Here is a 26,746-nt window from a genome sequence, read left to right as displayed (position 1 = left end):
GGCGGTCGCTCGCCCTGTCCGCGCGGGACGCAGCGCGGCGTGACTGCTGCGGGCTCCGAGCTCCCTCCGGAGAGCGAGGTTCCGCCGGCCGCGGCCGGAGAGGTGGTCCTCGAAGCCACGCTCCCTGGAGGAGCTCCTTTTCCCGGAGCGCGCCCGGCTTTCCCGGATGAGCGCTGCCGGCGCCGGGATGGGGCGCCGTGGACCGCGCCCCCAACCCCGCTCCAGGTCAGCGAGGGCAGACGCGCCATCGCTAAGGCAACGCGCACTCCGGGGAGGCGGCGGCTCGCTGGCCTCGCGGGGAGCACGCACGCGCAGGGACGCAGGCACGCCCTCCGGCCGCGACGTCAGGCCCCTCCCGCCCCTTAGCGCGCGCCGGACCCGGCGCCGGGCCGACTACTGCCTCCCGCGGGCGGCCCCTAGCGAGAACCACCAATCAGAGGAGCCGACACATCGGCCGGGCCGGGCAGGCTGCAACCAATCGCTGCGTCCGTGTGATCCCGGGCCCGCCCGCGAGGCTGGCGGCCGGCGCTGAGGCGGCGACGGCGGGAGTCGCTGCTGAGGCGGCCGCGGGCGCGGGTCGCGTCGGCGCTGCTCCGCGGGGCCGGGCCGGGCTGGCTGCCGCTGGCGCCTGGCGGTGAGGGCGGACTCCCGGGGCGGGCGGAATGGCCCCCGCCCAGGGCACTGGGAGCAGCGGCTGAGCGCAGGATGCTGCGGAGGCGGCGCGGCGGCTCCTCACTCGTCTCAGGTAAGGGGGCTCCGCGCTGGCCGTGGCCCGGCTGGGAGCGCTGCTCCGGCCCCGGCCCCGGCCCCGCCGCCCACCTGGCTCCGGGCCCGGCCGACTCCGTCCGGGCATCCCTCGGCCCCGCGTGCCCTCCTGCGCGCACGTCCCCTAGTCCGCCCGGGGCAGCTGTGCAGCCGTGCAGCCCCGCCCCCGAGCGCGGCGCCCCTCGCCCCGGCCGGCTGTGCGCCCACGGCCGCTCCCCTTCCCGCGCGCCTGCGTTTCCCGGCCTCCGCCCGGCCGCCGCGGCGCGAGCCCCCTCCCCGCTCATCCCCGCCCCTCCCCTCCTTCCGCTCCCCGCTCCGTCCGTTCCCCTTCCGCGGCGCCGGCAAGGGTCACCAGCCCCTGCAGCCCTTCGGGGCGCCGTCCGGGACCGGGACCCCCGCCCTCCCGGCCCATCCCGTGGGGATCGGACCGGACGGCTGCCCGCGCTGCACCTGGGCTTCTCCGCAGAGGCGCCCGCATCCCTGCCCTCGGAGCCGCATCCTCCGCAGCTTTCGCCGCCCCCGCCCCCAAGTCCCGGGGTTTTGCCCTCTCGCTCCCCGCTGCCTTCCTGACCCCGCGCGCCTCTTCCCCGCTCGCGGCCGGCAGGCGCTTCTTTTCCTTTACGCGCAACCTTCGGCCGCCCCGACGCGCTCCGGGGCCCGATCTGCGGTCTTTCCCGGAGGCGCGCGGACCGCGGCGAGGCGGCCGGCGCGGGGCCTGGCACACAGTAGGCCTGGCACACAGTAGGCGCGCGGCGCGGGGTGCCTGTGCGCGGTCGCCTGCCCCTCCTCCCCGGTCCCCGCGCTCGGGATGGGGCCGCGAGAGGGCCGGTCCCGGAGGGGTCCGACCCGCCGTCGGGGGAGCGCAGGGAGCCGGCCGGACACGCTGTCGCGCTCCCGAGTGGGGCAGACGGATTACATGGCCAGTTTTTACTCTTTGAATTCGTTCACAGAAAACCCTGAGTTTAGCTTTTTATTTTCTTTTTCTGGTCAGATATTGTTTTATGCTCATGGGCTTTGTAGAAGATTCCTAGGGAGCGTCGCGGTGTGATCACCGCCCCCCCCCCCCCGCCGCGTTCTCTCCCAGTGACGCTGCGTGTGCGAGGCGCTCCCCTCGTTCACCTCTGCGCGGGCGCCGGAGTTTTCCTCCTTGAGGAGCCTGCGGGACCCGGTGTGGAGTGGTCGGAATCGGCTCTGGAGGGATCACGAACGCTGGGGAGTGAGAGTTCCAGCGAGTTCTGTGAGCGGGAGAGCCCCTCCCCCGCCTCTCCCCACACGTTCTGGCGAGCAGAGCAAGTGGCTGCATTTTTTTTTTTTTTAAGTGAAATAAATTTTACTTTTCACAGTGATGAAAGCGGTGTTACCGGCGTGAACCCGCGCTTGCCACGTTGCCTTTAGTGGTCTACAAGCCACGGTGACTCCAACAGCGGCTTTTTCTCCTGGGGTCTCCAGAGCAGACTGAGAAGGCCGTGTCACCGCCGGTGCTGTCCGCGCGTCCGGATTCTGCCTTTCCTCAGACTGGCGGGAGGCCCTTTGGTTCGCGTCCTGGGACGGGCTTAGGCACTCAAACCTGGATGGCTTTCTGCAGACTTTGTCACTCTCCTCTCTTTGTCCTGCTCTTGATGTTCCCTCATTGCTTTCTTCACAATAAGCAGAAAATTCACGGAAGAAGTAGGTGGTCTTTAGCCCTGAACGAGTAAGGGTCTGTCATTTTCCCGTGTGCCTCCGCCTGATTCCTCATCTCCTTTCCCTTTATCGGAAGCAGGAGTGTCCTCGCCGAGGCTGACATCTTTGATCTCTCCGTTCTCATTTTTTCTCTTCTGTGTACTTGGTCAGGTTTACATCTTCCAAAACAAAAACAAAAAGCTTCTCTCTCTTTTTTTTTTTTTTTAAGATTTTATTTATTTATCAGAGGGAGAGAGGGGGAGAGAGCCAGCACAGGCAGACAGAATGGCAGGCAGAGGCAGAGGGAGAAGCAGGCTCCCTGCTGAGCAAGGAGCCCGATGTGGGACCCGATCCCAGGACGCTGGGATCATGACCTGAGCCGAAGGCAGCTGCTTAACCAACTGAGCCACCCAGGCGTCCCCAAAAAGCTTCTCTTGATGCTTCCCTCTTTAATTTTCTCTGATTAATGGGGTCTTCCTTAGAGTTGCAGTTTTTGTTCTTTTTTCTGTTCTCTAATTCCCTTGTGTGATGATACTTCCTCTCAGGGCTTCAAATAGTACCTGTATATTTAGGGTTTTCTAAGATGTGTATTCGGTCCCCATTTTTCTTGAGTTTCATGTGTTCTCTATTTTCATGTATCTTTTGGACGACCAGACTTGGATACTGAGTGCTCCAAACTTGGTTTGCTTTTTCTTTCCCTTCCCTCTACTCACATAGCCCCCTCAAGTACATACAAACACTCCTTGTCCTATTTTAGGCCTTCACCCTAGAAACCGTGGAATCTTCTTCTCTCCTTACAGTAAGTCAGTCATTGCTCCTATTTTTTCTACCTGAAATCTTTTTCTCCACCAGAAGATTGGTTGAGGCCTGGGTTAAGTTTTTCCTGAGCAGACATGGTCATATCCAAGCCCAGCACCACCTCTTCCTCCCTCCCTCCCTTCCTTTCTTCGAAGCCTCCTTCCCTCCTTCCTCCTTCCTTCGTTTACCCAGGCACTACTTTAAAACCACCTTAGTTAAGGATGAGGGGATAAAGGCTTCCACACAGACTGATTCAGTTGGTTTGGTGTGGTGCCAGATCTTGGCATTTAAAAAAATGTTTCCTTGGGCACCTGGGTGACTCGGTTAAGTGTCTGTCATCAGCTCCCGTCATGATCTTGGGTCCTGGGATCAAGCCCCATGTTGGGCCCCTGGGGAGTTGCCTCTTCTCCTCCCCCTCCACTCGTTCTCTCTCTCCTTCTCTCTCTCTAATAAATATTAAAAAAAAAATTAAAAACATGCTCCCTCTGTGATGGTAAAATGCAGCTAGGGCTGAGAACTGGGCTGAGAGCTTGAGGAGGGACGGATAGAACTCTGAGGAATTATGGTATTTAACTCATTTAAAAATTAGGATAAGTGTTATCTTGTTGGCATGGTTAGTTGCTTACTTTGCTGGTATTTGGTACGTGTACCTGTTAAAGTACATACTGTTTAAATTATTTCTCAAGGGCCAATTTTTGTCACGACTAGGAATTCCTTGAGGTCTGGGACCACGTATGCTGTTTCTTCTGCACTGCTCATGACCCTTCTGACAGCAAACATGTGGGCTTTCCCCTTACAGTTCTCCAGTGGTCCAGACACCTTTTGGGTCCTACAGTTTAACCCAATTATGACACCACCTATCTGGAGTAAGTGCAGACCCCAGAGATGAAGAATTTAGCCCCACCCACCTCCTCCAGACCCCACTGCTATGCCACTTGCAAGTCCCTGTTCTGACCTGTACTTTTGACCAACTGGCTGTAAATTGGGGGCTTTCCACAACCCGCTCCTCAGGTCAATAATTTGCTGTAATGACTCACAGAACTCTGGAAAGCTCTTTACTTAACCATTACCTGCTTATTATAAAGGGTATAACTCTGGAACAGCAAATGGAAGAGATGCCTAGGGCAGAGTATGTGGGAAGGGGCATGGAGCTTCCCTGAGCTTCCTTGCTTTCCCTGGGGGCACCATCCTCCTGGCATCCCCATGTGTTCACCAACCCAGAAGCTCTCTGAATCCCTTCAGTTAGGGTTTTTATGGAGGCTTCATTGTGTAGGCATAATCATTGGGTCAGGGATTGGTTCTTCTGGCATCCAGTCTCCATTCTCCAAGATAGGGTTGAAAGGGGCCTATTATGAATAACAAAAGATGATCCTCTCACCCTTCAAGAAATTCCAAGGGTTTTAGGAGCTCTGGGTGGGGAGCCAGGGGTGAAGACCTAGTTTCTACTCTGATAATTTTTGCATCACAATATTATACCTTATTTTTTTGTCACGGCCTTGTACAGTACTTAATATATTTTAAAAACTTGATAAAAATTAGTTGAACGAATCAGTTGGTTAATAATGTAGAACAGATCTTGAATTCACAGTTTACAAGATGACCATCTGTTTCTTGGCTGATTAACAGGTCACTAGTCATACTTGGATAGTCACTCTTGTTTAAAAAAACACACACTTGTAATAAATTAGATTGGATTAAGATAAATAATATTTGCTCTTATGATTTGGCTTTTAACATGGCTAAGCTGTTGCATGATTATAGAAGTTCATTCAGACCTCGTCTTCAGTAGATGCTATTTAAAGTCGACTTTATGGATGGTTGAGACATATGTATCTTCCATCTTTTTTAAACAAATAGCTCTGATTTTAGACTTACAAGCTTTGGAATTTTCAAGTAGAACAAAACCTGTCAGATTGATAAAAGGTCTTGAACATTGGCAGAACTACTTCTTTTTAAGAGAATTAAGAAAGTACGGACTGTGCATTAAGCCATCTACATATAAGAATCTCATTGGTTGGGGCGCCTGGGTGGCTCAGTGTCTCAGGTCATGATCTCAGGGTCCTGGGATCGAGCCCCGCATCGGGCTCTCTGCTCAGCAAGGAGCCTGCTTCCTCCTCTCTCTCTGCCTGCCTCTCTGCCTGCTTGTCATCTCTCTCTGTCAAATAAATAAATAAATAAATAAAATCTTTAAAAAAAAAAAAGAATCTCATTGGTGTTTTTGAGGGGGAAGTTTGTAATTCCCAAATATTTAATTACTGTTATAAGAAGAACCTATAATTGCTCATATAATAGTACCATATACTTTGTAATAAGTTAGAACTAAGATAAAAACTATAGAGTTGTCTTCTTGTGTTCTTTAGTTTTCTTAATATTTTTGTTGGTTTTTCTTTATAGAATTTGTGGTTGATGGTTCCTTTTTATTTTTATGTTTTAAAGATTTTATTTATTTATTTGACAGGGGGAGAGAGAGCACATGTAGGCAGAGCGGCAGGCAGAGGGAGAGGGAGAAGCAGGCTCCCCAGTGAGCAGGGAGCCCGATGCGGGACTCGATCCCAGGACCCTGGGATCATGACCTCAGCCGAAGGCAGTCGCTTAAACAACTGAGGCACCCAGGCACCCAGTTCCTTACTTTTTAACATTTGAAAATGTTCTGCTGCCTTTTTCAGACCTCCATGATTTTAGGTGAGGTATCCTGTATGAGTGGAATTTGTTTCCCTATATGAGATGTATCCTGTCTCTCTGGCTGCTTTATTTCATTTATTTTTAAAATATTTTATTTGTCTCAGAGAGAGAGAGTGAGAGTGTGTGTGTGTGTGCTCGCACAAACGGGGGAGAGGCAGGCAGAGGGAGAAGCAGGCTCCCTGCTGAGCTGGAGTTGGAGTTGAATGCGGGAGATGGATGGGGGACTCAGGACTCATCTGGTTGGGGACCCTGGGTTCATGAACTGAGCCAAAAGCAGACATTGACTGAGCCACCAGGCATCCTTCTCCCTGGCTGCTTTAAAGGCTTTTTCTTTGTCTTTAGCTTTCAGAAGTTTAATTATGATATGTCTTGGCAGGGATTTGTTTGGGCTTATCTATTTGGAGTTCTTAACTTTAATTTTAAATTTTTTTTTTTTTTTTTTTTTTAAGTAGGCTCCATGCCCAGTGTGGGGCTTGAACCCCACAACTGTGAGGTCAAGAGTGCGTTCCATGCTGTACTGAGTGAGCTAGCGGGGCACCCCTCTGTTAGCTTTCAGAACTAGAAGTTTATGTCTTTTGCCATTTTGGATGTTTCAGCCATTTTAAGGATAAATTTTCTCTTTTTTTTTTCTTTTTAGAATAATTTTTCAGCAGCACTTAGGTTGGGTAATTCCTGTTGTTCTACTTCCAGTTTCAACTTCACTTGTTTTTTCTTGTATTCAGTCTGTGATTGAGCCCACCTATTGACATTTTGTTGTGGTCATTTTTCAGTTCTATAATTTCCATTTGGTTCTTTTCTGTATCTGTTATTTCTTGTAAACTTGATTTTGTTGTTTGTTTCAGTAGTGTATCATTGCTCATTAAAGCATGATGGCTGCTTTAAAATCTTTGTCAGGTAATTCTGACATTTGATTCATGTGTGGTATTAGTATATGTTAATTATCTTTTTTATTCTTGGTTCTTGGTATGATGATTGACTTCTGATTTTTTCCTAGACATATTTGATATTTTGTTTGGAGACTGGGGATCCTATTTAAATCTTTGGTTATAGAAAGCAGTCAACCCAAGAGGTTTAGTGTGTAGGTCCCAGCCTCCCTTTTTTTTTGGTAACAGCTTTATTGAGTTAATAAGTCACATACCATATATTTGTCCATCTTAGGTATGAACTTTTTTAGTGTATTTACAGAGTTGTGCATGCATCATTACAATCAATTTTAGAACATTTTCATTACCCCACCAAAAAACTGCGCACTTCTTACCTGTCACTCCCAGCTCTCCCATTTTATTTCTGGGCAACTAGTGATCTGTTTCCGTCCCGTAGATTTGCCTGTTCTAGACATTTCATGTTACTGGTTACTGGTTTCTTTCACTTAGCATAATGTTTCCAGTGTTCTTCCATGTTGATGAATGTACCAGCATTTTGGTTTTTTGTATTGCTGAATGATATTTTAATAATATTATTTTATATTATTGTATTATTTTAATACTATTTTATAATGCTTTTTAAAAAAGATTTTAAAAAACTTATTTATTCATAAGAGTGAGAGAGACAGAGAGAGGCAGAGGCAGGAGAAGCAGGCTTCCCAAGGAACAGGGAACCCGGGGCAGGTTTTGATACCAAGACCCTAGGATCATGACCTGAGCCAAAGGCAGACACTGAACCAACTGTGCCACCCAGGCGCCCAGACATAATGCTTTTGACTTATCCGTTAATCAGTTGATGGGTGTTTAGATTGTTTCCACTTTTTAGGCTGTTATGAATAATGCTGCTTTGAACATTTGAGTTCAAGTTTTTGTGTGGATTGCTGGTCATATGGTAATTCTAGAACACTAAATCTAACATTTAGAGGAATTGCCAGATTGTTTTCCAAAGTGGTTGCCCCATTTCATATTTCTGCCAGCAGTTTATGAAGGCTGCAATTACTTAGCATCCTCGCCAACACTTATTGTTATCTGACCCTTTGATTCAAGCTATCCTAATGGGATGAAGTAATATTTTGTGGTTTTGATTGCATTTTGCTGGTAGATAATAATGTTGAGCATATTTTCATGTGCTTTTTGGCTGTGTGTATGTATTGAGAGAAATCTTTGTTCCAGAGAGAAATCTCTGTTCTATTTTAAAATTAAGTTATTGTTGTAAGATGTCTTTATATAGTCTGGATACTTAATCAGCTATATAATTTGCAAATACAAATGTCCCATTCTGTGAGTGTCATTTCACTTTCTTTTTTTTTTTTTAAATGGGAGGTTTTTTTTTTTTAAAAGATTTTATTTATTTACTTGAGAGAGAGACAGTGAGAGAGAGCATGAACGAGGAGAAGGTCAGAGAGAGAAGCAGACTCCCCATAGAGCTGGGAGTCCGATGCGGGACTTGATCCCGGGACTCCGGGATCATGACCTGAACCGAAGGCAGTCGTCCAACCAACTGAGCCACCCAGGCGTGCCGTCATTTCACTTTCTTGATGGTGTCCTTTCAAGCACAAAGGTTTTTAATTTTTGTGAACTTCAATTTATTAATTTTTTTCTTTTGTTGCTTGTGCTTTAGGTTTCATTTTTGTTGTTGTTTTCAGTATGCTCCATGCTTGACATGGGGCTTGAATTCACAACCCCAAAAGTCACATGTTCCACGAGCTGAGCCAGTCAGGCACCCCCTTTATGAACCATTTAGGCTTCATATTTATTGCCTCCATATTTATTGCCACAGACCATTGCCTGATTCAGGGTCATGAAGACTTAATCTTATGTTTTATTCCAAGAGCATTAGAGTTTCAGCTCTTATATTTAGGTTTTTGATCTTACTTGTGAATTTTGTGGGTGTTTAGAATGATCCAATCTCGGGGTGACTGGGTGGCTCAGTGGATTAAACCACTGCCTTTGACTCAGGTCATGTTCTCAGGGTCTTGGGATCAAGTCCTGCATCAGCCTCTCTGCTCAGCGGAAGTCTGCTTCCCCCCCTCTCTCTGCCTGCCTCTCTGCCTGCTTGTGATCTCTCTCTCTCTCCATCAAATAAATAAATAAAATCTTAAAAACAAAACAAAACGAAAAAAACACAACCCAGAGACACTTGCTTAATGTCACAGCTGTTGGCAGTGACAAACAGTTAAGGCAAACAATACGTATCATCAAAAATCTTAAAAGGAAGGGTGCCTGGGTGGCTCAGTTGGTTAAAGCCTCTGCCTTCGGCTCAGGTCATGATCCCAGGGTCCTGGGATTGAGCCCCGCATCAGGCTCTCTGCTCAGCAGCGAGCCTGCTTCCTCCTCTCTCTCTCTCTCTGCCTGCTTCTCTGCCTACTTGAGGTCTCTGTCTGTCAAATAAATAAATAAATAATCTGAAAGAAAGAAAGAAAGAAAAGAAAGAAATTAATTAGCAAGTCTTTAGAAAAAAAAATCTTAAAAGGAAAAACTGAAGAATGAAAGGTACACAGAGGACTGAGAAAAGCTCCAAAGTATCTAGAAGGCAAGCACATGCCCAGGAAGGACCCGGCAAGGCCTTAATCTATCATCTTTAGCTTGATATTCTTTATAATATATATATATATATATATATATATATATATATATATTCTATATAAGGCAGAAGTAAAGGCTAAGGCACATTGTAAACTGCTGGTGCATGAAAGAAGCCACAACACACACACATACACACAGAGACAACCCCTCAGCAAAGGCTGGATGATTACAGGTTTAAGATAGTTAATGAAAACTGTCCAATCATTCACTGACCACTAAGCTCTAATCAAGCAGAGACTTCAGTGCTCACACAGAACAAAGAATATAGAATTTAAAGAATTTATCCCCAAAAGTAATAAAACAAATGACAACAAACAGTGAGAGAGAGAGATGTGATTTCCAGTGTAGCCACATTATATTATTAAAAATGTCCATTTTCAACAAACCACTATGACACACACCCAAAAACCAAGAAAGTATTGTCCATACACAGACGAAAAAAAAAAAATCTGTAAAACTATCTCTGAGGAAGCTCAGACGTTGGACTTCCTAGACAGAGACTTTAAATCAGATCATATAAATATGTTCAAGAAACTAAGATCACACCCAAAGAATCAAAGTAAATTATGAGAATAATTTCTCACCAAAGAGAGAAAATAAATAGGAATGAAAATTTATTTAAAGAACCAAGAGGCACTTAGGTGGTATAGTCAGTTAAGCCTCTAACTCTTGATTTTGGCTCAGTCTTGATCTCAGGATGGTGAAATTGAGCCCCAAAGTCAGGTTCCATGCTTAAGGCTTTCTCTCCCTTGGGGGGGCTGGGTGGCTCAGCTGGTTAAGTGACTGACTCTTGATTTTGGCTCACATCATGACCTCAGGGTTGTGAGATCAAACCCTATGTAGGACTCTGCACTCAGTAGAGTCTGCTTCTCTTCTCTCCCTCTCACTCTGCCCCTCCCCCAGCTCATGCTCTCTAAAATAAATACCTCTTCAAAAAAAAAAAAAAACTCTCACCCTCTGCCCCTTTCTCCTGTTGTTATCTCTAAAATAAATCTTTTTAAAAAGTTAGAAAATACATAAGAACCAAACAAATCCTAGAGCTGAAAAGTATAATTGAAATGAAAAATTCACTAAAGAGACTCAACACCAGACTTAAGATAGAAGAATCACCAAACTTCAAGATAGATCAATTTCCCTGTCTAAAGAACAGAAACAAAAAAGAATGAAGAGAAATGAACTTGTGGAATATCATCAAGCATATTAAAATACATAAAACAGAAATTCTGGAAGGAGACAAAAGAAAAAAACAAATTTATATAAGTAAGTGGTTGAAATCTTAAGTTCAATGAAAAACATTAATCTAGACTTCCAAGGAACTACATAAACCTCACATAGGGTAAGTCAAATAAATGTGCACCTAGACACAATAAAATCAAGCTCAAAAGCCAAAGACAGAAGAATGTGAAGGCACCAGGAGAAAAAATTAATCACATAAAATCCTCAACAAGATTTAACAACTGACTTCTCATCAAAAACCACAGAAGCCAGATACAGTGGGAGACAAAGTCTACACCTAGAAGAACTGTCAATCAAGAATTCTATATCCAGCAAAACTATCCTTCAAAAATAAAGGAGAAATTAAGAAACTCCAATAAATAAAGCAGAGAATTTGTCACTTGGAGAGTTGTACAAGAAACACAGGAAGCCCTTACTGCTAAAATGAAGGCTTTAGTAAGTAAATGAAATCCACACGGAAAAATAAACAGCATCAAATAAAGATTGCTACACAAATACAAAAGACAAAAAATAAAAATATTTGAGGGGTCACCTGGGTGGCTTAGTGAGTGCTTCAGTCTGACCCCTGATCTCAGTGTTGTGAGTTCAAACCCTGTGCTGGACTTCACACTAGGCATAGAGCCTACTTAAAAAGCAATGTTTGTTTAGAACACTTTTCCTACCTGAATTAAAGACACCTGCATAAAGCAGTAATTACAAAACTGCAGTTGATGGGCTTTTAATGTAAAATGTGTAATCTGGATGAACTCAAAGGAGAAGAAATGAAAATAATTCTATTGAAGCAAAGTTCTGCATACAATGCCTCTGAATGACACAATGTACCAGATGGACTTAACAGACATATTCAGAACATTTTATCCTAAAACACATTCCTTTTTGTATACACGGAAAATTCTCCAGAATAGATCACATAACATAGGTCACAAAACAGGCCTCAACAAATACAAAAAGACTGAAAACATACCATGAACCTTTTCTGACCACAATGCTATGAAATTAGAAGCCAACCACAAGAAAAAGTCTGGCAAGACCACAAGTGCGTGCAGGATAAACAACATGCTAATAAAACAATGAATGGGTAAACCAGGAAGAAGAAATTAAAAAAAAAAAAACAAAACACGGAAACAAATGACAATTAAAACACAACAGTCCATGGGGCGCCTGGGTGGCTCAGTGGTTTGGGCTTCTGCCTTCGGCTCGGGTCATGATCTCAGGGTCCTGGGATCGAGCCCCGCGTCGGGCTCTCTGCTCCGCAGGAAGCCTGCTTCCCTCTTTCTCTCTCTCTCTCTCTGCCTGCCTCTCTGCCTACTTGTGATCTCTGTCTGTCAAATAAATAAATAAAATCTTTAAAAACAAAAACAAAAACAAAAACACAACAGTCCAAAACCTTTGGGATGCAGCAAAAGCAGTGCTAAGAGGGAAGTATACATTAATACAGGTCTACCTCAAGAAGAAAAATCTCAAATAAACAACATAACCTTACACCTAAAGGAGCTAGAAAAAAAACAAATGAAGCCTAAAACCAGCAAAAGGAATGAAATAATAAAGATTAGAGCAGAAATAAGTGATGTAGAAACTAAACTCACAATAGAACAGATTGATGAAACCAGAAGCCCGTTGTTTAAGAAAAAATCAATAAAATTGATAAACCCTTGGCCAGACGTATCGAAAAGACAACAGAACGGAACCAAATAAATAAAATCACGAATGAGAGAGATCACAACCAATACAACAGAAATCCAAACAACTGTATAAGAATATTATAAAAATTACACACTAATGAACTGTACAACTTGGAAGAAATGGATAAAATTCTAAAAAACATATAAACTACCAAAACTAAAACAGGAAGAAATAGAAATAGAAAACTTGAACAGACTGATAATCAGCAAAGAAATTGAATCAGTACTCAAAAAACTCCCAAGAAACAAAAGTCCAGGGCCAAATGGCTTCACAGGGGAATTCTACCAAACATTTAAAGAAGAGTTCATACCTATTCTTCTCAAACTATTCCAAAAAATAGAAAAGAGAAAAACTGCCAAATTCAGTCTATGAGGCCAGCATTACTCTGATACCAAAACCAGAAAAAGACTCCACTAAAGAAGATAAGTACAGGTCAATATCCCTGATGAACACAGATGTGAAAAAAAAATTTTTTTTTAAGATATATTTATTTTAGAATAAAAGTGCACATGTGCGTGTGGGAGCAGGGGGAGGACAGAAAGAGAGGGAAAGAATCTCAAGCAGACTCCCCTCTGAACACAGAGCCCAATGTGTTGAGCTCAATCCCACAACCTGACTGAGATCATGACCTGAGCCAAAATCAAGAGTGAGACACTCAACTGACTGAGCCACCCAGGTGCCCTATGAAAAAAAAATTTTAAAGATTTTATTTATTTACTTGAGAGAGAGAGAAAGAGAGAGAGAGAACAAGTAGGTGGGGGGGGGCAGAGAGAGAGCAGGGAGGCTGACACAGGGCTCGATCCCAGGGCCCCAGGACCATGACCTGAACCAAAGACAGATGCTTAACTGACTGAGCCACCCAGGCATCCCTCAATATAAGAACTTTTATTTTTTAAGTTTTTATTTATTTATTTGGGAGAGAGAAAGCAAGAGAGCACAAGCAGGGGGAGCGGCAGAGGGAGAGGGAGAAGCAAGCTCCCACTGAGCAGGGGGCCTGATGTAGGGCTCAATCCAGAACCCTGGGATCATGACCTGAGCCAAATGCACGCTCTTAACCAAAAGCATCCCCGGATGTAAAATTTCTTAATGAAATACTAGCAAACTAAATTAACTATAACATTAAAAAAATCATTCACCAGATCAAGTGGGATTTATTCCTGAGCTGCCAGCATAGTTCAATTTTCACAAGTCAATCAATGTGATACATCATATTAATTTTTAAAAAGGGGTGAAAAACCATATAAAAATTTCAATAGTTGCAGAAAAAACATCTGACACAGTACAATATCTGTTGATGATAAACACCCTCAACAAAGTAGGTTTAGATGAAACATATCTCAACATAATAAGGGCCATATATGAAAAAACCACAGCTTATATAATCCTCAATGGGGATAAAACAGAGCTTTTATCAGGAACAACAGAGGGATGCCCACTCTTACCACTGTTATTTAACATAGTGCTGCAAGTCCTAGCCTCAGCAATCAGACAACAAAAAGAAATAAAGGGCATCCAAATTGGCTAAGAAGAAGTAAAACTTCCACTATTTGCAGATGACATGATACTCTATACAGAAAACCTGAAACACTCCACCCAAAAACCACTGAAATATGAATTCATTAAAGTTGCAGGATATAAAAATCAATGTGCAGAAATTTGTTGCATTAATATACATCAATTATGAAGAGGCAGAAAGAGAAATTAAGGAATCAATCCCATTTACAATTACACCAAAGACAATAAGATACCCAGGAAAAAACCTAAACAAAGAGGTGAAAAACCTGTACTCTGAAAACTGTAGAACACTGATGAAAGAAATTGAAGATGACATCAAGAAGTGGAAAGACGGGGGCACTTGGGTGGCTCAGTGGGTTAAGCTGCTGCCTTCAGCTCGGGTCATGATCTCAGGGTCCTGGGATCGAGTCCCGCATCAGGCTCTCTGCTCAGCAGGGAGCCTCCTTCCCTCTCTCTCTCTCTGCCTGCCTCTCCATCTACTTGTGATTTCTCTCTGTCAAATAAATACATAAAATCTTTAAAAAAAAAAAAAGAAGAAGAAGAAGAAGTGGAAAGACGGGCACCTGGGTGACTCAGTGGGTTAAAGCCTCTGCCTTCGGCTCAGGTCATGATCCCAGGGCCCAGATGTGGGGTGTGTGTGTGTGTGTGTGTGTGCGCGCGCGTGTATATACACACACTACATATACATACAAAATATGTATAACAGAATATTACTCAGCCATCAAAAAGAATGAAATCTTCCATTTGCAATGATGTGGATGGACCTAGAGAGTACTATATCAAGTGAAGTAAGTCAAGACAAAGACAAATACCATGATTTCATGCATATGCAGAATTTAAGAAATAAACGAGCAAAAAGAAAAAAAAAGAGAGGGAGACAAACAAAGAAAGAGACTCTTAACTATAGAAAACAAACTGATGGTTACCAGAGAGGAGGTGGGTGTGGGAATAGGTTGAATAGGTGATGGGAATTAAGGAGTGCACTTGTTGTGATAAGCAAGTGTTGTTATGGAAGTGCTGAATCACTATATTGTACACCTGAAACTAGTATTATGCTGTATATTAACTGGAATCTGAATAAAAACTTTTTAAGAAATCACCCAAATATGTTTCTTACAAGATATCCTTTAGACTCAATGACCAAATGGGCTGAAAGCAAAAGAAGGGGAAAAAGATGCACCACACACCTTAACGAAAAGACTTTGGAGTAGCTATACTAACATCCTATACAATGCACTTTAAGATAAAATTTGTTACTAGAGACAAAGGGCACTATATAATTGTAAGAACTGAAATCCATTAAGAAGGTATAAACATTATAAATACATATGCATCTAACCAGAACTTCCAAACACAAGAGGCAAAAATTGACAGTTGATGGGGCACCTGGGTGGCTCAGTGGGTTAAAGCCTCTGCCTTCGGCTCAGGTCATGATCCCGGGCTCCTGGGACTGAGCCCCATATCGGGTTCTCTGCTCAGAGGGGAGCCTGCTCCCCCCCACCCTGTCCGCCTCTCTGCCTACTTGTGATCTCTGTCAAATAAATAAATAAAATCTTTAAAAAAAAATGACAGTTGAAGACAGAAATAGGTAATTCTACAACAATATTTGGAGAATTTATTATTCTATTTTTGATATCACATAAAACAACCAGAGAAAAGATGATCAAGGAAAAAGACTTGAACAATATTACAAGCCAACTAGACTTAGTAAACATCCATAAAACAGTCTAGGTGTAACATCATTTTCACATGCACATAGAACATTCCCTACGATAGGCCATAAACAAATCTCAGTAAATGTAAAGGACTGAAATCATACAAAGTATATTCTCCAATCACAATAGAATGAAATTAGAAAACAGGAGCAGTTAAGATATTTGAGAAATTTGCAAATATGTGAACATCTATAGAACATTCTCCTAAATAACCAATGAGCCACAGAAGAAACACCAAGGGAAGTTAAGAAATACTTGGAGATAAAAACACAAAACTTATAGGATATAGCAAAAGCAGCAAGAGCTATATCATAAGGGAAATTTATAGTGTAAATACCTATAAAAAAGAAAATCTCAAATCAATCTGTTGTACACCTTAAATTTACACAATGTTACACATAAGCAATAGGAAAACTTTTTTTTTTTTTAAGATTTTATTTATTTATTTGACAGAGATCACAAGTAGGCAGAGAGGCAGGCAGAGAGAGAGAGGAGAAAGCAGGCTCCCTGCCGAGCAGAGAGCCGGATGCGGGGCTCAATCCCAGGACCCTGGGATCATGACCCGAGCCAAATGCAGAGGCTTTAACCCACTGAGCCACCCAGGCGCCCCAGCAATAGGAAAACTTTAAAAATAAAATTTTAAAAGTTTAAAACTTAAAAAAAAAAGTTTAAAACTTCACAAGTTAAAAAGACCTCAAATCAACAATCTAACTATTCACTTTAAGAAACCAGAAAAAAAGGGCACCTGGGTGGCTTAAGTGTCAGACTCTTGATTATAGCTCGGGTCATGATCTAAGGGTCATAAGACGGAGCTGCACATCAGGCTCCAAACAACAGGGAGTCTGCTTGAGATTCTCTCCCTTCCCTTCTGTCCCTCCACATGCTTACAAGCACATGTTCGTATACTCTGTCTCTAATAAATACATAAATAAACTAAAACAAAAAAACAAAAAACAGAAAAAGAGTAAACTGGACAGCGGACAGAAGGAATGAATTAGATTACAGTGAAATAAACACAGTAGAAAAGAATAAATTCAACAAAATAAAAAGTTGGTTCTTTGAAAAGATCAACAGAATTAACAATCTTATTTAGATTTAATAAGAACAAAAAAGATAAGACTCAAATTATTAAAATCGGTAATTATTAACAACCTTATATGGTAAAATTATAATGAATTATAGGGAATACTGTAAACAATTGTAATCAAATAAATTATATAACTGGATAAAGTGGACAAATTCCTGGAAGACGCAAAGTACTAAAATGCATTCACAAAGATATGCTCTGAATAAAGCCATAACAAGTAAAGAAAAGTCTAAGATCAAATGGCTTCACTAGTGGATTCTACCAAACCTAAGAATGAACAACAATCCTAAACAAACTCTTCCAAAATGCAGAAGAGATGGGAATACTTCCCAACTTATTCTCTGAGGCCAGTTTTCCCCGACTCCAAAACCAGACAAAGACACTGTAAGAAAACTACAAACATATATTTATTTATATAAATGCAAAAATCATAAGAAAATGCCAATAAACCAAATCCAGAAACATACATAAAGGATGACCATACATAAACCATGACCAAGGGTGGATTGTCCCAAGCATGTAAGATTGTTTCAACACATGAAAATCAACAACTGTCATACACCATATTAATTAATGACAAAAAACACACAATCATCTCAATAGACACTGAAAAATCATTTGAGAAAATCCAACATTTGTTCATGATAAACACAAGGAATAAGTCAGAAATAGAGAAGAACATCATCAACATGAAAAAGGACATCTAAGATAACTCACAGCTAACTTCACACTTAATGATTACCCTGTAAGATCAACAAGACTGGATGGATGTCTGCTCTCACTATTTCTATTCAATATTGTACAAGAGGTTCTAGCCAATGCAATTAGGCAAGAAAAATTAAAACGTATTCAGATTGGAAGGAAAAAGTGAGACTGTCTCTCATCAGAGATGATATATCAAGTATACGTAAAATTCTTAATAACACATTAAAAAACCATCAGAACTGTTAAATGAGTTAGGGATGTTTGCAAGATATAAGACTAATATATAGGATTCAACTGTATTTCTATATTTAATAACAATCCAAAAATGGAATTAAGAAGATAATTCCACTTATAATAGCATCAAAGGAATAAAAGATTAAGAAACAAGTTTTACCAAAAGTAATGCAAGTCTTATACATGGAAAATGAGAAGACAATACTGAAAGCAATTTAAGAAGATCTAAATAAGGGCGCCTGGGTGGCTCAGTCTTTACACGTCTGTCTTCAGCTCAGGTCATGATCCCAGGGTCCTGGGATGGGGCCCCACATCAGGCTGCCTGCTCAGCAGGAAGCCTGCTTCTTCCTCTAGCACTCAGCCTGCTTGTGTTCCTGCTCTGTCTCTCTCTCTGTTAAATAAATAAATAAAATATCTTAAAAATAAATAAAAAAGAAGATCTAAATAAATGGGGGCATCTGGGTGGCTCAGTCAGTCAAGCAACTGCCTATGGCTCAGGTCATGATCTCAGGGTGCTGGGATGGAGCCCCACATGGGGCTTCTTACTCAGCAGGAGTCTGCTTCCTCCTCTCCCTTTGCCTCTCCCCCCACTCATGTGCTCCAACATGTGCTCGCTCACTCTCTCAAATAAAATATTTCAAAAGAAGATCTAAACAAATGAAAAGACATTACATGTTCATGGACTAGAAGACTAATACTGTTAAGAAAGCAATTTTCCGGGGCGTCTGGGTGGCTCAGTGGGTTAGGCTGCTGCCTTCGGCTCGGGTCATGATCTCAGGGTCCTGGGATCGAGTCCCGTATCGGGCTCTCTGCTCGGCGGGGAGCCTGCTTCCTCCTCTCTCTCTCTCTCTGCCTGCTTGTGATCTCTCTCTGTCAAATAAATAAATAAAATCTTAAAAAAAAAAAAAAAGCAATTTTCCTCAAATTGATCTATAGCTTCAATGCAATCCCTTCCAAAATCCCATGCATACATGGCTTTTTGTTCCTGCCAAGAAAACAAAGCTATTGCACAGGTAGCACCCTGGAATAGCAGTTGCAGTTTCAGATTCAGACCTGGGTTTCAACTTGATCAATGATTTGCAAAGTATTGATAGATACTTTACGAGTTACCCTTTTTGAGCTTCAGGTTCCTCTTTATGTTCAGTGATTCTAAGACAGAAATATTACTTTATGTTCTGATTTTTGCACGGAGTCTAAGGGATTAAATAAGATTTGATTTATTCATCAATGAGTGTGAGGTAATAAGAGGTAGATGAAATAAACCGATCAACAAACAGAATGGATTAGAAGAACAATGCTCGGAGGAGAAAAAAAGGTGAGTTTTGAAACGTCAGTCCTTCTGAACATAGTGAAAAACTGTATTTTAATGTTGGAAAGGGAAAGATCAGTATTCTATTCATAGGAAAATGTTAGGTGGCAGAGGTTTTAGTGAGAAAGAGTTTTAGTGGAGCCACTCAGTGCATATTTATTGAGTGCTCAATATGCAAATATTTTGTTATATGCTATAGGGGAGACTGAAAAGATGGTATTGTCAGTACCTTCCAAGAACTTATAACTAAATAACTCTCACAGAATTTAGTTACTTTAACTTACTGGTGGTCAAGAAGCCATTGACTTAAGACAAACCATAAGAGACTCTTAAACTCACAAAACAAACTGAGGGTTGCAGGGGGTTTGGGGAGGGGAGGCATAGGGTGGCGGGGGATGGACACTGGGGAGGGCATGTGCTATGGTGAGTGCTGTGAAGTGTGTAAGCCTGATGATTCACAGATCTGTACCCTGGGGCAAATAACACATTATATTAATGTTAATTAAAAAAAAACAATAAACCATTGATGTCTCAGAAGTCCCTATTTTCAAGAACGTCACAGTCCACTGAAGAAACAAGCAGATTATCCATAGAAGAAGTAAGATGATATGGATAAGTACCAGGGTGCTATGAAGGACACCTATGTCATATAAGACAGAAAGCTGTCAGGAAAGCTTCCTAGAAGAGTTCTCATTGAAACTGAATTTTGAAGAATGAGTCAGTTATACGTGGTACAGGCCACACTAGGTGAGTGTGTGTGTGTAGCGGGGTGTTGAAGAGTGATGAAAGATGAAGCTAAAGGCTAGATCAGGAAGGGCCTTACATGTTGTGCTGAGGATATTGAGGATATCTGGAAAGGTTTTAAGCAGGTGAGTGCCGTAAGTATATTTACATTTTACAGAGATCACTTCCGAAACAGGATAATGAATAAACTGATTGAAGGTCAGACAGTACCAGTTATTAGGCTATGGAGTTATGCTTGTGAGGAAGTGTGAGGGTGAGGATGAAGGTCATGCCAGCAGGGGAGGAAAAGGGAAGAGAAGAGATTCATGGGACATGAAGCAAGAGGAATTGGCCCCACTTCACAGGTTACCCATGGAGAGGTTAAGGGAGAAATTGCAAAAAGGCTCCCAGATTTTTAATGTGGGCATCTGAGAGGATGCCCACGTACCAGCAGAAGAAATTGAGGTTGAGGGATTTACTGGGGAAGATGCATTCCATTTGGTCTTCCTTGAGTTTGACCTGCCATTGGAACATAAAACAGAAGAGTTGAGTTGTGCCTTTTTTCTTTGAATGAGATTTGGGATAGAAGCCTTGGTTGCAGGCATGTTTGGGAGGCATCAGAACATAAGCAGAAGGTAGCTGTAGATGAAGCAGAATGAGTGTAGGAATGTGGATGAGGGAACCCAATACCATAAATTAAACAATTGTCACTGTTTTGTGATGTGTTTGAAACATATTAAATTTGTGTACATAGTTGTGATGTTTTCTTGTGTACATAGTTTGTGATGTTTGTATACATAGTTGAGGCTATTTTTTTTCTTTACTGTTAGTGTCATAACAGTTAAAAGTTTTGTTACTAGTTTAATATTTGTGTGGCCTTTTTCCCAAAGTCTTGGAAAAACTTTTTTTTTTTTTTTAACCTGCTATAAATGTTGTACATTCAGTTTAAAAAATCCTATTGGGGGGACGCCTGGGTGGCTCAGTTGGTTGGACGACTGCCTTCGGCTCAGGTCATGATCCCGGAGTCCCGGGATCGAGTCCCGCATCGGGCTCCCAGCTCCGTGGGGAGTCTGCTGCTCCCTCTGACCTTCTCCTCGCTCATGCTCTCTCTCACTGTCTCTCTCAAATAAATAAAATCTTAAAAAAAAAAAATCCTATTGGGATAATGATTGAAATCGTAAAAATTTTTATGACTTCCAGATTACTTTGTTTTTGTTTATTTGTAGTTCTTGCTTCATTTTTGACGTTTGTTAAACATTTGCTTTGTTTCACATGACACTGTAGGTATTTCACATATTTGAAAAAATTTCACTAGGTGTTTATTATTCATCTGTATTTTCCATGCTTTGTATCTTATCTGATATTCATGCACTCACTGCATGATAATGAATGTATTTTAGTTTGTGCTTTAAGGGAGTTTATAATCTAGTGGGGTAAACTAACCACCGTACAGTGCATGAGTGTGCAAACCGATGTGTATGTTACCAAGTGCTTTAAGTTACAGAAGTTGGAACAGTGGATTCTGGGGGTAAGGAGGATAGGAGAAGAACACTTGAGGAGACATGTCTAAAACAGAGAACGGGGTATGACGTGGGAGGTGGCAGCATGACTAGAGGGCAGGTGTGGAGGTGTGGATGGAGGAGCGGTCCTGAGTGCGGGCAGGCTGCCTGGGAGAAGTGCCGGGAAGGGTGCCGCAAAGGGTGCCGCAGCCTGTGGTCTTTTTTTTAAATTGTTGAAGTATGGTTGACATACAGTGTTGTGTTAGTTTCAGGTGTACAACGTAGTGATTTAAAAATTTTTATTTTAGTTTCAGTTAACATACAGTGTTGTATTAGTTTCAGGTATATGATAGAGTGATTCAGCCATTCCATGTATCACCCAGTTCTCTTTTTTTTTAAAGATTTTTATTTATTTATTTGAGAGAGAGAGCATGAGAGGCGAGAAGGTCAGAGGAAGAAGCAGACTCCCCATGGAGCTGGGAGCCTGATGCAGGACTCAATCCCGGGACTCCGGGACCGTGACCTGAGCCGAAGGCAGTTGCCCAACCAACTGAGCCACCCAGGCACCCCGCACCCAGTTCTCTTGATGCGCACTTTCCCTTAATCCCTGTCACCTATTTAACCCATCCTCCCCACCAACCTCCCCTCTGGTGACTATCAGTTTGTTCTCCTTAATTAAGAGTCCTTTTCTTCTTTTCTCTCTCTCTCTCTCTCTCTCTCTCTCTTTCTCTCGCTTTTTTCCCACAACATAGTGATTTGACAGTTCTATGAATTACTCAGTGCCTACAGTGATAAATGTAGCCACCATCCATTACCATGCAACATTATTACAGTATTAGTGACTATATTCAGCATGTTGTCCTTTTTATCTCTGTGACCGATTTTATAAATGTAAGTTTCTACCTTCTTAATTCCTTTCACCTGTTTTGCGCATTCCTCCAACCCCCTCTACTCTGGCAACCACCAGTTTGTTCTCTGTATTTATGAGTCTGTTTTTGTTTGTTCATTTTTTTTTTTTTTACATTCCTTGTGTAAGTGAAATTACATGGTTACTTGTCTTCTTCTGTCTGATTTATTTCACTTACAGTAATGCCCTTTAGGTCCATCCATGTGGCAAATGGCAAGATTTCATTCTTTTTTTCTGACTACCATTTCATCATACACACATACACACAAACACATATACATACTTACATGTGTGTATCGCATCTTTTCCATTCATCTATTCATAGACTGCTTTCATATTTTGTCTATTAGAAATAATGTTACAGTGAACATAGGGGTGATTTCATTTTCTTTGGATAAATACCTAGTAGTGGAATTACTGGATTAAATGATAATCTGTTTTTAATTTTTTTGAGGAACCTCCATAGTGTTCCACAGTGGTTGCCTATTGGTTGTACCTATTTACATTCCCAGTAATAGTGCACGAGGGTTCTCTTTTCCCCACATCCTCACTCAACACTTGTTTCTTATCTTTTTGGTAATACCCATTCTTACTGGTGTGAGGTAATATCCCATTGTGGTTTTAATTTGCATTTCTATGATGATTAATGATGTTGAGCATCTTTTATGGGTTTGTTGGCCATCTGTATGTCTTCTTTGGGAAAATTTGTTAAAAAAATGAATTAAAAATGTGATGTATCACATTAGCAAAAGACAAAAGCCATCATATCAATAGATTCAGAAAAAGCATTTGACAAAATACCTAGTAGTGGAATTAAATGATTAATTTAATTCATATCCTTTAATTTAATTAATTTAATTTACTTCTTAATTAATTATATTCATATCTTCATATCCTCTGCCCATTTTTTATTTGTTCTTTTTGGTGTTGAATTGCTTAAGTTCTTTTTTATATTTTGGGCATTAACCCTTTATTGAATATATCATTTGCAAATATCTTCCTCCATCCAGTACATTGCCTTTTTGTTTTGCTGATGGTTTCCTTTGCTGTGAAAAAGCTTTTTATTTTGGTGTATTCCCAGTAGTTTATTTTTGCTTTTGTTTCCCTTGCCTGCAGAGACATACTCATAAATATGTTGCTAAGACTAATGTCCGTGAAATTGGTATTTATGTTTTCTTTTAGCTGTTTTATGGTTTCATGTCTCACATTTAGGTCTTTAATCCATTTTGAGTTTATTTTTGTGTAGAGTGTAAGAAAGTGAGAAAAGTAAGAAAATTTCATTCTTTTGTAGGTAGCTATATCCAGTTTTCCCATCACCATTTATTGATGGCACTGTCTTTCCCCCATTATATATTCTTGCCTTCTTTGTCATAGATTAATTGACTAAGCACGGTTTTATTTCTGGGCTCCCTACCCTGTTGCATTCAGATCTATATGCAGATCCATATGTCTTTATTCGTGCCAGGACCATGCTGTTTTGATTAGTATAGCTTTGTAGTTTATCTTGAAATCTGAGATTTGTGATACCTCCAGCTCTGTTCTTCCTTAAGGCTGCTTTATTTATTTTGGGGTCTTTTATGGTTCCATATGAATTTTGAGATTGTTCTAGTTCAGTGAAATATACTATTAGTATATTGATAAAGATTGCATTAAATCTGTAGATTGCTTTAGGTGGTATGGACATTCTAACTTTAACAGTATTAATTCTTCCAGTCCATGAGGATAGTTGTGTGTTTATGTTTGTTTGTGTTGTCTACAGTTTCATGAATGTCTTACAGGTTTTAGAGTATAGGTCTTTCTCTTCCTTGGTTAAATTTACATCTAGGTAATTTATTCTTTCGGGTGCAATTGTAAATGAGATTATTTTCTTTTAATACTAACTGTTGTTAGTGTATAGACATGCAACAGATTATGTGTATTAAATCTGTACTCTGCACCTTTACTGAATTCCTTTATTGGTTCTCATAGTTTTTTGAGGGAGTTATTAGGGTTTTCTGTATATAGAAATGTCTGCAAATAGTGACAGTATTATGTCTTTCTCACCAGTTTGAATTCCTTTTATTTTTCTCATCTGATTGCTATGGCTAGGACTTCCAGTACTATGTTGAATAAAAATGATGAGAGTGGGAGTCTTCATTTTATTCCTGATCTTAGGAGAAAACTCCCGGTTTTTCACCATTGAGTATGATGTTAGCTGTAGGTTTCTCACATATGGTCTTTATTATGTTGTGATATGTTCCTCTAGATCCACTTTGTTGAGCGTTTTCATTATTAATGGATGTTCTATTTCATCAAATGCTTTTTCTGAATCTATTGATATGATGGTTTTTGTCTTTTGTTAATGTGATATGTCACATTTTTAATTTGTTTTTTAAGATTTTATTTATTTGACAGAGAGCACAGGACGGGGAGTGGCAGGCAGAGGGATAGGGAGAAGCAGGGTTTCCACTGAGCAGGGAGCCCGATGTGGTACTTGATTCTAGGACCCTGGGATCATGACTCGAGCTGAAGGCAGACACTTAACTGACTGAACCACCCAGGTACCCTACATTTTTAAAAAAAAATACTTTATTTATTTATTTGACAGATAGAGATCACAAGTAGGCAGAGAGGCAGGCAGAGAGAGAGGAGGAAGCAGGCTCCCCGCTGAGCATAGAGCCCGATGCGGGACTCAATCCCAGCACCCTGGGATCATGACCTAAGCCGAAGGCAGAGGCCTTAACCCACTGAGCCACCCAGGCACCCCTTACCCTACATTTTTTAATTGAACCTTTTTACATCCCATTTGATTGTGGTGGATTATTTTTTTTACTATGTTGTTGAATTTAGTTTGCCAATACATTGTTAGTGATTTTTGTATCTATATTCACTAGAGATACTGTTCTGTTTTTGTTTTGTTTTTTTTTTTTTTGTAGTGTCTTTGTCTGGCTTTGGGTCAGGGTAATGTTGGCCTTTTAGAATGTATTTGGGAGTTTTCCTTCCTCTTCTATTTTTGGAATAGTTTGAGAGTAATAGGTATTAAGTCTTATTTAAGCATTTGGTAGATCTCACCTATGAAATCATTTGGTCTTGGACTTTGGTGTGGTGGGAGTTTTCGATTACTGATTCAATTTTGTTACTATAATGGGTCTTTCCAAATTTTCTACTTCATCATTCAGTTTTGGAAGATTGTTTCTAGGAACTTACCATTTCTTCTAGGTTGTTTTGCTGGCATATCATTTTTCATAGTAATTTCTTAATAATCCTTTGTATTTCTGCAGTGTTGATTGTTATTTGTCCTCTTTCATTTTTCATTTTATGTATATGTTTTTTTTCTTTATTAACTTGAAGAGTCTGGCTAAAGGTTTATCAATTTTCCTTATCTTGTCAAAGATTCAGGTCTTAGTTTCATTGATCTTTTGTGGGTTTTTTGTCTTGATTTAATTAATTTTGCTGTTTATTATTTCCTTCCTTATATTAACTTTGGGCTTTATTCTTTTTTCCCCCATAATTCTTTAGGTGTAAGTTTTTATTGTTTATTTGAGATTTTTCTTGTTTCTTGAGGTAGGCATGTATTGCTATAAATTTCCCTCTTAGAACTGCTTTTGCTGTATCCCAAAGTTTTGGACCATTGTATTTCCGTTTTTATTTGTCTCCATGTATTTTTTTATTTCCTCTGATTTTTTCATTGACCTATTGGTTGTTAAGTAGCATGTTGTTAAACCTCCATGTGGTTGTGTGTTTTTCTAGTTCTTTTCTTGTGGTGGATTTGTAGTTTCATACTATTGTGGTTGGAAAAGATGCTTGGTATTGCTTTAGTCTTTTAAAACTTATTGGACTTGTTTTGTGGCCGAATGTGATCTGTTCTGGAGAATGTTCCAGGTGCACTTGAAAAGAATGTATGTATTCTCTTGTCTTTGGATGGAATGTTCTGTATCTCTCTATTAAGACCTTCTGGTGTAATGTATCATTCAAAGCCACTGTTTCCTTATTGATTTTCTGCCTGTATGACCTATCCATTGATGAAAATGTGTTAAAATCCCTTACTATTCTTGTATTCCTGTTAGTTTCTCCCTTTATGTCTATTAATATTTGCTTTATTATTTAGGTGCTTCGTTGTTGGATGCATAGATATTTAGAATTGCTATGTACTCTTGTTGGATTGATTTTGATCCCTTCATCATTATGTAATGCTCTTCTTTGTTCCTTGCTGCAGTTTTTGTCTTAAAGTTTAATTTGTCTTATATAAGTGTTTCTACCCCAGCTTTTTTTTTTTTTCCCATTTCCATTTGCATGGAACGTCTTTTTTCTATTTCTTCATTTTCAGTCTGTCTGTGTCTTTGGGTCTTGGTTTTAGGTTTTTCCTTTCAGCATTTAGACTATATCATGCTATTCTTTTCTGGCCAGCAAAGTTCCTGCTAAAAAATCAACTGATTGCTTTATGGGGTTTCCCTCTTATGTAACTGCTTTTTTCTTCTTGCTTTTAAGATTCTCTCTTTATCTTTTAATTTTTGCCATTTTAATTATTGTGTGCCTTGGTGTCGACCTTTTTGGCTTCATCTTGTTTCAGGCTCCTATTCTTTAAAAACCCTTTAAAACACATTATCCACTTGACTCTCTTAGCAGCATTGTGAAAAGGAGAATTTGCAGATTTTTAAAATGTTTTTGCATTTTTTCTCCCGTCTTCTTTTTATAATTTCTACTTTAAGTGCAAAAAAGAGTTCATTATCATTATCAT

At 41.1% G+C, this 26,746-nt stretch overlaps 1 protein-coding gene across 7 annotated transcripts in view; it reads left to right on the top strand.

The window, feature by feature from the left end:
• Nucleotides 1–515: 515 nt before the first annotated feature.
• TPST1 (tyrosylprotein sulfotransferase 1) overlaps nt 516–26,746 on the top strand; it is a 115,357-nt gene continuing 89,126 nt past the window's right edge. For all 7 annotated transcript variants that reach the window (XM_032327354.1, XM_032327358.1, XM_032327356.1 and 4 more), the window contains exon 1: nt 516–745. The gene's annotated coding sequence lies outside the window, so the exon portion shown is untranslated. The remainder of the gene's footprint in view (nt 746–26,746) is intronic.

This window comes from Mustela erminea, chromosome 20, assembly GCF_009829155.1.
Source record: "Mustela erminea isolate mMusErm1 chromosome 20, mMusErm1.Pri, whole genome shotgun sequence".
Classification (NCBI taxonomy): Eukaryota; Metazoa; Chordata; class Mammalia; order Carnivora; family Mustelidae; genus Mustela; species Mustela erminea.
Note: the sequence above shows the minus strand (reverse complement) of the source record. Positions and strands in the feature narration are given on the sequence as shown.